Source organism: Rhipicephalus microplus, chromosome 1, assembly GCF_043290135.1.
Source record: "Rhipicephalus microplus isolate Deutch F79 chromosome 1, USDA_Rmic, whole genome shotgun sequence".
NCBI classification, from domain to species: Eukaryota; Metazoa; Arthropoda; class Arachnida; order Ixodida; family Ixodidae; genus Rhipicephalus; species Rhipicephalus microplus.
In genome coordinates, this window is record NC_134700.1 from 298,430,307 (window position 1) to 298,441,445 (window position 11,139).

General features: G+C 43.2%; 1 long non-coding RNA gene and 1 other non-coding gene across 2 annotated transcripts; one reads left to right on the forward strand and one right to left on the reverse strand.

Annotated features, from left to right (window-relative positions):
• The first annotated feature begins 454 nt into the window (after window positions 1–454).
• On the forward strand, window positions 455–4,813 carry LOC142764874 (uncharacterized). Its single transcript, XR_012883939.1, has 3 exons — window positions 455–677; window positions 1,651–1,723; window positions 4,522–4,813. It is a non-coding gene; the product is annotated as an uncharacterized LOC142764874 (long non-coding RNA).
• Window positions 4,814–8,078: 3,265 nt separating this feature from the next.
• TRNAR-UCU (transfer RNA arginine (anticodon UCU)) lies at window positions 8,079–8,151 on the reverse strand. Its single transcript has one exon. It is a non-coding gene; the product is annotated as a tRNA-Arg (tRNA).
• Window positions 8,152–11,139: the final 2,988 nt, after the last annotated feature.

The window sequence follows — 11,139 nt, forward strand, 5'->3', positions numbered from 1 at the left end:
TCAAGCACCGAAACACGTGCATAAGGAGCCCCCCCCCCCCCCCCCCGCCCAGATATATCGGAGAAAAAAAAAAAAAAGCGGACCCAGACGCGCTTCTCATCAGCCATACACTTAGTAGCACACTTCACCGTGTAGTTTGAGGGCAGAATGACAAATCTGCGCCATCTGCACCCGCACGACAAGTGTGGCGCTAGCGTAGCAAACGATGCAAGTTACGAAGTAATTTTTATTCAGTGTTTATGTTGACTAGCACTGAATAAAAATTACACTCAACTTTTTATGTTTATTTATGGGTTTTAGTGTACCTCAGTTTTTTTTATACTTGTATTAGGAGAACACACTGAAATCATTGCGCTGACGCCTGTGCTGCCACTGCTCGGCGTTTTTTTTTTCGGCGCAACTAGGTTCGCGTTCGCACTACTCATATTCATTTGGTCTGTAGTCGGCGAGCACATGGACGTGCGGGCTTGTGAGCTATGTTTTGATCGTGTGTGTGTGTCGCAGATTTGCGTTTCTACTTATTCGTGTTGAAGGTTAGTGTATATTTATCTTTATGGAGCGCGAAGTAGTTGTGGATTTTGCTGCCGGGTGGAACAAACACATCGTAAACACGTCTTCAGCTATCTGCAAGCCTGTTCGCTCGTCGGACAAAGGACTGTGCATGCATCAGCGTGCAGGTGAGTGGCATTTCCAGCAAGATTCAATGCTCTTACAATACATTGTTGAGTGGTTGCGCTATTAAAAGAGAAATGATTTGCTCTTATCACCGTATCCATTGCTAGCCGTATCGGACTAAATTACCTCTATTACCGCCTGCATACCCTCTTGCTTCCCCTGTCACCACTGCAGTGCCAGTGTACTTTTGCAGTTAAAAGTTCATTTCCGCAACACTACCTCGCTTGAAAAAACATTGGGGTGGGGTTGTAGCTGCATTCATACTTGCACTTTTCTACCATTGGCTTTATGTAATGTTAACGGCTGAGTGTTGGGGCCTTGGGCCGCATTTTTTAGAGCTGTAAAGTGTATGTAAATCAGTAAGTGAACAAATCATTGTCGCATCACTTCACTGGCATAGCCAGGCGGTTGCGCACAGAATTTTTTTAGGCCGGGCGTAGGGAGCCCAAATTGACGACCATATTCGCTTGCCCGGCCTATTCAGATAAGCGGACCCTCCCCCCCCCCCTTCCCGCACGCCTAAAAAAAAAAAAGAATCTGCCCACATCACTGCGTCACTTGCTTCACCTCTGCGCTGAACGTACTATTTTATAAGCGCACCATCAAGCGAGCAGTTTACATATTGACAGAACAATTGGAGGAGGAATGACCCAAATCTTTCAGATTTCTTTAGAGATGCAAAACCTTAGCAAAACTGAATATTGTAAAAGACAATCATAAATGCTGTATGTTCTCGTTAGCATTGTCATTATTCTGCATCATGAAATCTTTATGCGCTGTGAAAACTTGGCATGCCGTTGAAGTCACATATCGACGTTAATACCATTCGAAGAAAATTTCGACAACCTCGATAACACCGTTTGGGATTTGCCGCATGCACATAATTAGGCTGATTCCCAGTTGGCTGTTCTTAACCTGACTTCACTGCTACCAAATGAAACAATATTTGATGCATGTCTTTTACTTTTTTTTCAGGGATATGACACAAATTTGGTTATACTGCAGATGCTCCCAACGATGCTAAAGTACAGAAAGCAAGTGAATTTTGGTAAGTGCAGACTTTTTGTACTACGTATATGAAAGCATCGCTTTTTAGGGGCAAACTGTGCATGTGTTGGCCAGAGAATAGTTCATCATGCCACATGGTTACACTGGCACTGACAATTCGACATGGCTCCGCTGGCCCGTGTGTGTGCTCACACTGTTACCGTTAAGATAAAATGTTTATGTTTTCATTGCAGGGATTGCTGTTTGTACTAAAAAGCCAACTGTCAAGATTTGTTTACGCTGGTACTCCTAAAGGTATGCTTTCCCTATTTACATGGATTTTGGCTTGCACAAAGCATAACACTTGGGCCTAGATTCACAAAGCTGTCCATGCGCAGGCCTTCATAACAGCGTTTCTTGACTTGCCTTTACCCTGTTTTCTGCAGATGTTTCGTGGGTTTAAAAGTGCCACAGCATGTTGACCTCCCCCACTCTGAAATATTCGCGTTCAAAGTTCCGCAAGAGTGGGCTTAACTTTCTTGTGCACCTCTTTGCTAGTCCAAGATACTGAAGTGTTATTCATTTCATTTCATTTCATTTATTTATACTGTTAGCCCAGAAGTGGGCCGTTACAGGGTGGAAGTACAAACAATTATTTGCAAAAAAGAAGTACCGTACAGGTCTCGAGATAATTTCTCGGTATTATTGTGACCAGCCACTCGAAGTTATACATAACAAGAAATGGAACACACATGCGATGCAATACATACGCGCAGAACAGCACATGACGCATTTGAGGCGGCACTTTTGCACCGCGCTGAAGATTTGAAAGACAACTACTGCAGAATCATGCAACCAACAAAAAGTACACACACACGCAAAAAAAAAACATGTCACTGTTATTCGGAAAATAAACGTTTTAGATTCTGTTCAAATGATGTAAGCGAGGAACAACCAATTATAGACTCTGGCAGCATATTCCAATCTTCAATAGCACGTGGAAAGTAACTGAACTTAAAGCAATCGTTACGTGGGACTAGGGGTGGTATGTACATATTATGGCGATGTCTGGAGTGTTCTTGTGTGTTGACCTGGAAGTAATCTGAATAGTTTAGTTTAAAATGATTATGAATTAACTGGAAGAGAAATTTCAGACGCTCAATCCTCGTCCTAAGTTCAGGACTATCCAGTCCAGCTTTTTTACAGAGTTCAGTAGGAGAATGATGTCGGCGATATTTATTAAAAATAAATCTCGCACCAAGTCGCTGTATTTTTGTTATTTTATTGCAGTTTGTCTTTGTGTAAGGGTCCCAGACAATTTTAGAATATTCGATAATAGGTCTGACAAGAGTTTTGTAAGCAAGACACTTTATATCAGATGGGGCGGTATAAAGGTTACGTCTAAGGCTATACAATGCCTTGGTAGCCCTGGAGCATACATTATCAATATGAGTGTTCCACCGGAGGTCGGGCGTGAACCATAACCCAAGATATTTATAGTTTTGTACACGCTTGAGGAAAGCATTGCCAATCTGGTAGTTGTAATCTAGAGGTGCTTTCTTTCTAGTTATAGTCATAAAGACTGTTTTTTCTGTGTTCAAACTCATTTGCCATTCTTCGCACCAATCCTTTATTCTTTGAAGATTGTTGTTTAGATTAACTTGGTCATGTTCAGTCTCGATTCTGCTATAAACAACACAGTCATCGGCAAACAACCTTATCGGGACCGTAACGCGGTTTGGTAGGTCATTTATATATAATAAAAATAAAAGGGGACCCAGCACGCTCCCCTGGGGAACTCCAGTTATGCTCTTACTAGAGGTGGCAGTGTTTCTAATGTTTGTATTTCCATCACATTCACCAAGTATGGGATATTGGCTTGACTGGTAGCACATCCTCAACAAATGTCTTTGTAGCACATGTAGAAGACAGTACAAAATAAATAGGCAGACATTAACACCGGGAGCTAACTTCTAATAATGCTTTTTTTTTTTGGAAACCACGGTGTGCTTATTCCAATTTGTCTAACAAGCAGTAACCTGTTTGGCTGTGAACCAACAAGACGTTGAACTAATAGAAGCATCACATCTTGTTGCTCTCAAATATATATGTATTGGCAAGCTATCTGTGACACTGTCAAACAAAGAATCAGAATATCTGTGCATGCCTTAAGATATATTGCTTCCTCGACAACCGAGTGAACAAATGCACCCTAGTTTACTAAATTTAAAGCATTTTTTCAAGGTAGCACGGTCTACATTTTTTGTCTATAGTTTTGTCCAGCCGTTTGCGTCAGGTACAAAGAAATATACTGAAGATTATCATGTAGCCTTTGCAAATGGTTGCTTTCAAGCAGGCTTTGCATGCTTGGCTTGTGCCTACAGGTATTGCACAATTCAAGACGCAGCAGCGTATGATAGAACAGTAGAATCGAGAGCATCTATGTGCACGAGCTAAATAAGTATTTTAACATGAGCGGACAGTACGTGTTATTTGCCACACACATGACCACACTTAGAATTCCCATTGGTGAATGGGCTCATAGAAATGTCACTCAGCTGTGTATAGGAAACAAGTTAGCTGAACCTAAGGGTATCTTTAACTGCTACAAATATGCCTTGTTGGGGTGCTGCACATTTTCTTCCAGAATATTGCTGTCTGAGACATCATGTGAAGAGCGTCTATCACATCAGCATTTATATGGCTTGCCAAGTAATGTTTGGCCGAACCTTCCTTTTTTTCACATATCGTTTTGCAGTAGACATCCTAGAATGTAAGCGCTGCTGCAGTGTGTGTGACTCATTGTTATGAATTGATTCTGGCATGTTTAACCTCACACTTCTATTTTTTTTCTTGCAGCAATGAGATGCTTCACATATGCCTGCGGTGACGTTCCGCTGCGCTAGCCTGATGGAAACACCAGCTGCGAAACTTGAGTTCTTCAGAATTGGAGAAGTTGCCCTTCTCTCACCAATGATGACACAGACTGCCCTATGCTAGAAATTCAAGATTGTTTTTCCACGGATGACGCAGAAAACCTTTGATGTATTGTGTTTGTTTAGTGCTGGCTGTGGTGTGGCGAAGTCTACTTTTACGTGTGGTCACACGTCGCCTCATAAAAAGAACAATAAAGCATTTATTTTCCTTTCAATATTGTCCACTTTTTGCGTTAGAAGCACCCAAGCAGTGCTCTTCCAAGGAGCTCTCGCCATGTGTTAAGCGTGTGACAAGCATACTCGAGATGAATACTCATTTCCCCAAGGAGTAACTGGAAGCATGTGCAGTTGGTTTTCAGAGAGTAACTGCGAACACGTGGGAGGAACGGTAAAGAGTAACTGTTGCTCTTAGAAGAGCAACTGGTGGGAGTAATGGTTGGTCGGCAGGGAGCAACTGGTGGGAGTAACTGTTAATCTGCAGGGAGGAACTGAAGGGAGTAACTGTTCATCCCCCGAAGGAGGAACTGAGAGGAGAGCAACGGTTCCTCCCTCTGCAGTTACTCCTTTTAGGAGAGTAATGGGAGTGGCAATGCAATTGCTCCCTGAAAGGAGCAACCCCTATACCCCTGTTGCTCCGTTTTGGCTTAGAGTGAATAATTAACTGCAACAATTCACTCCGAGCTGTACTTTCTTGTGGAGTCAGAACTACAAATATGAAATTCGGTGCCCTACTCGCTATCCTCCCGATAGTACGTTTTGAATGTACCTATTGGCCCGCGATAACTCGCATGCCGCTTAACTGCTACGCGCCGTATACCGTCCCTTCAGTAATATATATTCACTGACTTAATAATATGCACTTGTATATGCCATTTTCTTTCGCTTTTCATAGAGATACAGGCACGTGTGCTCAGACATGTGTAGTACTTAGAATTTAATTGTTGTCCAAACCGACAACATTTCTTTATTGGATGCTTTTTCCTTAATTAGACTCCATGGCACCAAAGAGGAGAGGGCGACGGAGCCGCGAGCGCACTCAACGTACATACTTTTCTCATAGTGTTTCGGGCACCAGCGTCGGGTTCTTGGGTTGCTTGAAGATGACTTACAGCGGCAATAAGATCATACGATCACCAGCCTACAGCTGTACAAAACCTAATCTGCGTATGCAGAGTTATATCGAAGCTGACTCAAAACGGGTTTGATTGTCATTGGTGCATGTGAACCTGTTACTTAATAGCCGAGTCAGCAGGTACAAAATCAAAACCTGCCCGAGTGAGCCCGCAGTCAGGAATGGGACGGAAAGGTCGGACTCCGGTATATTTCATTTTAGTCTATTGCTACTCCATATCTATTCCTACCGTCCAATCTGCGGGCGCTGTCTCCATATTTTAGGGGTGAAGCTCCTTATGGTCCAGGTCAGTCCCGCGTCCCTCCAGTGTAACCAGCACAGCATGTAGACAGACAGACAGACAGACAGACAGACAGACAGACAGACAGACAGGCAGGCAGACGGACAGACGGACGGATGAACGGACGGACGGATGGACGGACGGACGGACAGACAGACAGACAGACAGACAGACAGACGCATGCATGGACGGACGGACACATGGACGGATGGACAGGCAAACGCTTCGCCTTACTCATCATCATTCACTACGGGATGTGCTGTAATTTTTTCATGTTTCACTAATTCACTTGCTTCACTAGATGCGTTGCACGCTCATATTAAGAAAGACGGGGACATTTATAGCGCGCGTTAGAATACTGTGTGCCGAACTTCGATAATTCGAGCTGGAGTAACGTCGGACGTACATAGCATATATTCCATGCCTTCATGATGTACGTGCATTATTGCAACGCTTTTCTTTTCGGGAGTCACTGAAATCATACCTTTTCCATTACTGTTTTCTAATACAGTGTTCTGCACCTCTAACTTGGCCTATTAAAGCTAACTTGTCATGCCATCAAAAAAAAAAAAAAAACGCGGACATATCCAGCCGCAAAGTGTAAAAGCGAATATTGATGTATGCAGATGTGCACCACTCAGCCGCAGCCAGCAGCCCAGCGGCCGCACCACCAATCAGGATCGGTACGTTCTGCAACACTTTCAGGCGCGAAACATTCGTTTAATTGTTTAAATACGTGCCTATACTCATAATTAGCAACATTCGTGAACAATTTTGCGTTTGGGAAGTAATTCCAGCACAAAGTGCCTTCACTCGACAGCAAAAGGCCGCGAAGCCACGCGCGACACGCATTTAGGAGTGAGCCAAATAATGGCAGCCGCTGTAGTAGATGGCGCACTTGTCTCCACTCTGAACGAAGAGGAGGCGAACGAGTACATCGAGGTACCAAACGCTGATGTTGACGCTGTTCATGGTAGTTCGCACACCGCTGCACAGAGAATGATGTATGCACAGCAAACGCGCACTTTATTTGCCTGCTGTGCGACCGATGGCAGCGCAGTTCGCAGCGTGTGGCGGAGAGGGAGAGGGGAGGAAAATAGCACACACCTGCGAGGAGTGAATATTCAGGGAAGGTTGCGCATGCGCAGTATGGGTGCGGTTGCCTCAGAATGGACACTGACCCCAGCATAGGATACTCTCGCACCTAAAAAGCAAATAAGGAGGATGGTATGCTGTAGTGAGAAATCTACAATATCGGATGAGATAAGAAAACATACAAAGCAGCCAATTTTTCGAACTTGCTTGTAACTTTAGACTTCCTCACGGGGTGGCCACAACCAACATATAGCCAGTGTATGTAACGTCTGAAGCTTTGGCCGCCTAATCTCTTTCAAATCTGAATATTCTACTGAAATTGCATGTATAAAGATGTTTCAACAGAGGCCACCACCACACATGTGCCGCCGTGATTTTATAGGTCATCTTTGCCATCGCTATAACGATATGCGCTACAGCGTACTGTGAATTCGAAGCAGCATTGAGGGACGTCGAGATGTGGGCGGGAAGTGAGCCACTTAAATTTTTTGTCGTTTGCTTCTTTATTTTTTAGGGTTTAGCGTTGCATTACATTTCGACAGGACCACTCAACCACCAGAATGCATTGGTATAAATGATAATGTAGCATGCGGGCATCACTGTAGAAACCACACCATAGAGTTTCACCACAGAAAACACAAAATTTGATGGTGCCACAGCTTTTCGTTTTCATAACCAATATATTGGTATAACCAGTATCGTTATCAATGGGTTCTACTGTACACCAAATTGTGATGGCGCAGGTCACTTAACACAGCCACTTAATAGTGTTTGGCAGTCACCCAAACCAATCACGCTTTTTATTTTTATTCAGCAACATTACATTGTCGGCTGCGTCACCGCTGTTTAATAAAGAAATCACAAAAGCAAAACAAATAAAAGGTGCGAGGGCCCAGTTGACTTTGCGACTCAAGGTAACATACAAAAACCCACAGCAACGCTACGTCAAAAATTTTGGATTTTAAAAAAGCTTCGTCCCTGCCGGGGGTCGAACCCGGGACCTTTGGATTAGAAGTCCAATGCGCTTTCCACTGCGCCACAGGGACTTTTTTTTTTTTTTCTTTATTTCCGGTAAACTTCACATGCGGGTTGCTACGCTTAATATATTACAATTCACATCAAGCAATACAAAAAACTGGAAAATAACTAAGCCCGTCAAGCATTACTATAACACATCACGTTCTAGAATTCCTTCATGGTCAGTAGGGCTTCTACCCTTTCTACCCATAAAGGTACACATTCATCTGTTCTTACTACCTCGAGTAATCTTGAGATGCTTTCTTTAAAATACTCTCTTGCTGGTCTTCTGTCTGGGTCACAATAAAATCCAGCCATTCTAGAGCGCCATATACTGTGCAAGGCAGTCATCATAATAAAATCGAAAGGTAATCCATCCTCATTCTCTATATCCAAATACCTGATCCCATGAGGATCTAACGGGAACTCTTTTTTGATTGTCCTTTGTAATACGTCCCAAAAATAAACTCCTTCCCAACAGTGCAGAAAAACATGGTCAATTGTTTCCGGTTTCTTACAGATCAGACAGTGAGATCCCCAAGGCATATAAAACCCACGCTCCTCTAGGAAGGTTCTCACAGGAAGTGTTCCAGTGTGTAATTTGAAAAAGAACGTTTTCGCACTTGGAGCTGCTGGCATTTTTTTAACTCGTTTAAGTACATTCTGGCCCTTGCGTGCTGTATATAGCGCTCTGTACAATGGGATGGGGAGCATCGTGTCACATAAATCTTTGTACAGTTTTTTCTTTCCAACAGACCACAGGTAGTCAGTTGAAAACCGAACACACAAAAACCGCACGCTGGCCACAACTTCCTTCATGTATCCTTGCACAGCCCCTGTGGTAACATGAGTGCTCACAACAAACTCGGGCAACAGTCTACTTAGTCTTGTTTGACACACTGTTAGTAGGAAAGGATCTCTTGTCTCGCGAAAAAAGAAAAACCTATTTACTAACTGCTTGATAAACAGATGTCCTAGCCCAAGGCCTCCACACTTCACCCGTCTGAACAAATTCGTGCGACTGCACCTTTCCCAGTTAGAACCCCACACAAATACTGCAAACACCCGATGTAATTTTTGCACATTGACCCGGGAACAGTACAGCACTTGCATCACATACCACAGCTTTGACACAAAAAACCAGTTGCATGCAGTAGCCCTAGCAAACATGGACAGATAGGTTGCATTCCACCTATTCGCTTTCTCTTTAATTTCTTTCGTTTGCTGTGTCCAATATTCATCAGTACTTTTGTATGACTCAAGCGGTACTCCGAGATATTTAACTGGCGTTCTTGTCCATTTAATTGCTGCAAAAAATTCTGGTGTTGAAGGCCAATATCCATGCCAGAAGCCGAGGCATTTACCCCAGTTTATGTGGCTTCCTGTAACTTCGGCAAAAGATTTAGAAACTCTGATTGATTCTTCAATACCTACATAGGAAGTGCTACAAATAGCAACATCATCAGCGTATGCGAGTAGCTTGACCTCTGAAGATTGTACTCTAAACCCATTAATGATGTCATTCTGCAATATCGACCTACATAAAGTTTCAATATAGATGCAAAACAAAAGTGGACTAACAGGGCAACCTTGACGCACTGAGCGCTCAATTCTAATGGGGGGGCCCAATGTCTTGTTAATAATTAGTCTCGTACTACCATTCCGGTATGCCATGGCTACTCCGTCAATAATTATCTTACCAACATTAATGTGCTCCAATACTGCAAACAAAAGAGCGTGGGCAACGCAATCAAACGCTTTCTCCAGATCCAGCTGAAGTATGGCCACACGAGCTTGACTGGTGTCAACACATTCGAGCACGGATCGCATTTTATGAACATTTGTAGCTATTGACCGCCCTTTGATTCCACACGTTTGGTGTGGACCAACGATATCTTTTATAACTGACTGAAGTCTAGCTGCCAAAATTTTCATTAATATTTTGTAGTCTACATTTGTCAGTGCGATTGGCCTGTACGCTGTGACGTGCCTGAGCTTTTCAACCTCGTCTGTTTTCGGAATCAGAACGGTACGCGATTCACCAAAGGATGGTGGTAATTTCTTTTCCTGATATGCCTCATTAAATACGCCCGCAAGTATTGAAGACAATTCACTTTTAAAACATTTGTACCACTTGGCACAAAGACCATCTGGTCCTGGAGATTTCCCGGGATTTAACTTATCAATCGCCCGTTCAACTTCAGATGCAGATATAGATAATTCCAAAGCGTTTTTCACTTCCTCATTCACTTGCGGCATGCGTCCTAAATATTCGTCTTTAAATCTTTCTAGGTTTACCTGTCTACGCGCAAAAAGGGTTTCAAAATGATTTGAAAATACGGATAAAATGCTGTCCGTATCGGTTACTTCGTGACCGTCCTTCTCTATTTTTTCGATATGATTCCGTCGAGCGTTCGTTTTCTCCACGCCTAACGCTCTTTTGGTCGGCGTCTCTCCAGCCGCTAATGCCTCAGCCCTAGCACGGACGAGTGCACCGCGGTAGCGTTCCTCGTCAAACAGAGCAAGTTTCTGCTTAATATTGCGTATGTCAATTTTATATTCTCCCGGTTGTTTGCACTCCAAGTCTATTAGTCTTTCCAAAGTCTTTCGGAGTTCTTTTTCTTTCTTTTTCCTTTCGTAACTCAATGCGCAAGAACGATCAATAGCTTTTATTTTTATTCGCTGCTTGAACTCTTCCCATTGTTCTGCAAGTTTAACTTCATCCTCCATTTTTATTTCATTGATACAGTTCATTACCTGATCTAAGAAATACTCGTCAGTGATCAAAGTGGAATTCATCTTCCACAGCTCCCATGAGAAAGTTCCATCTTTTGTTTTCTCTCCCATATCACATTTAACTAAACAATGATCACTGAAGTGTATTGGGTAGACAGCATATGTCTTACAGTGGGCTATTAATTCAAGCGACACGTAAATGCGATCAAGACGCGCATGGCTATTCCCCTGAAAATGTGTGAAACGCACATCCCGCGTTCCCTCCATACAGCTGCCCACGT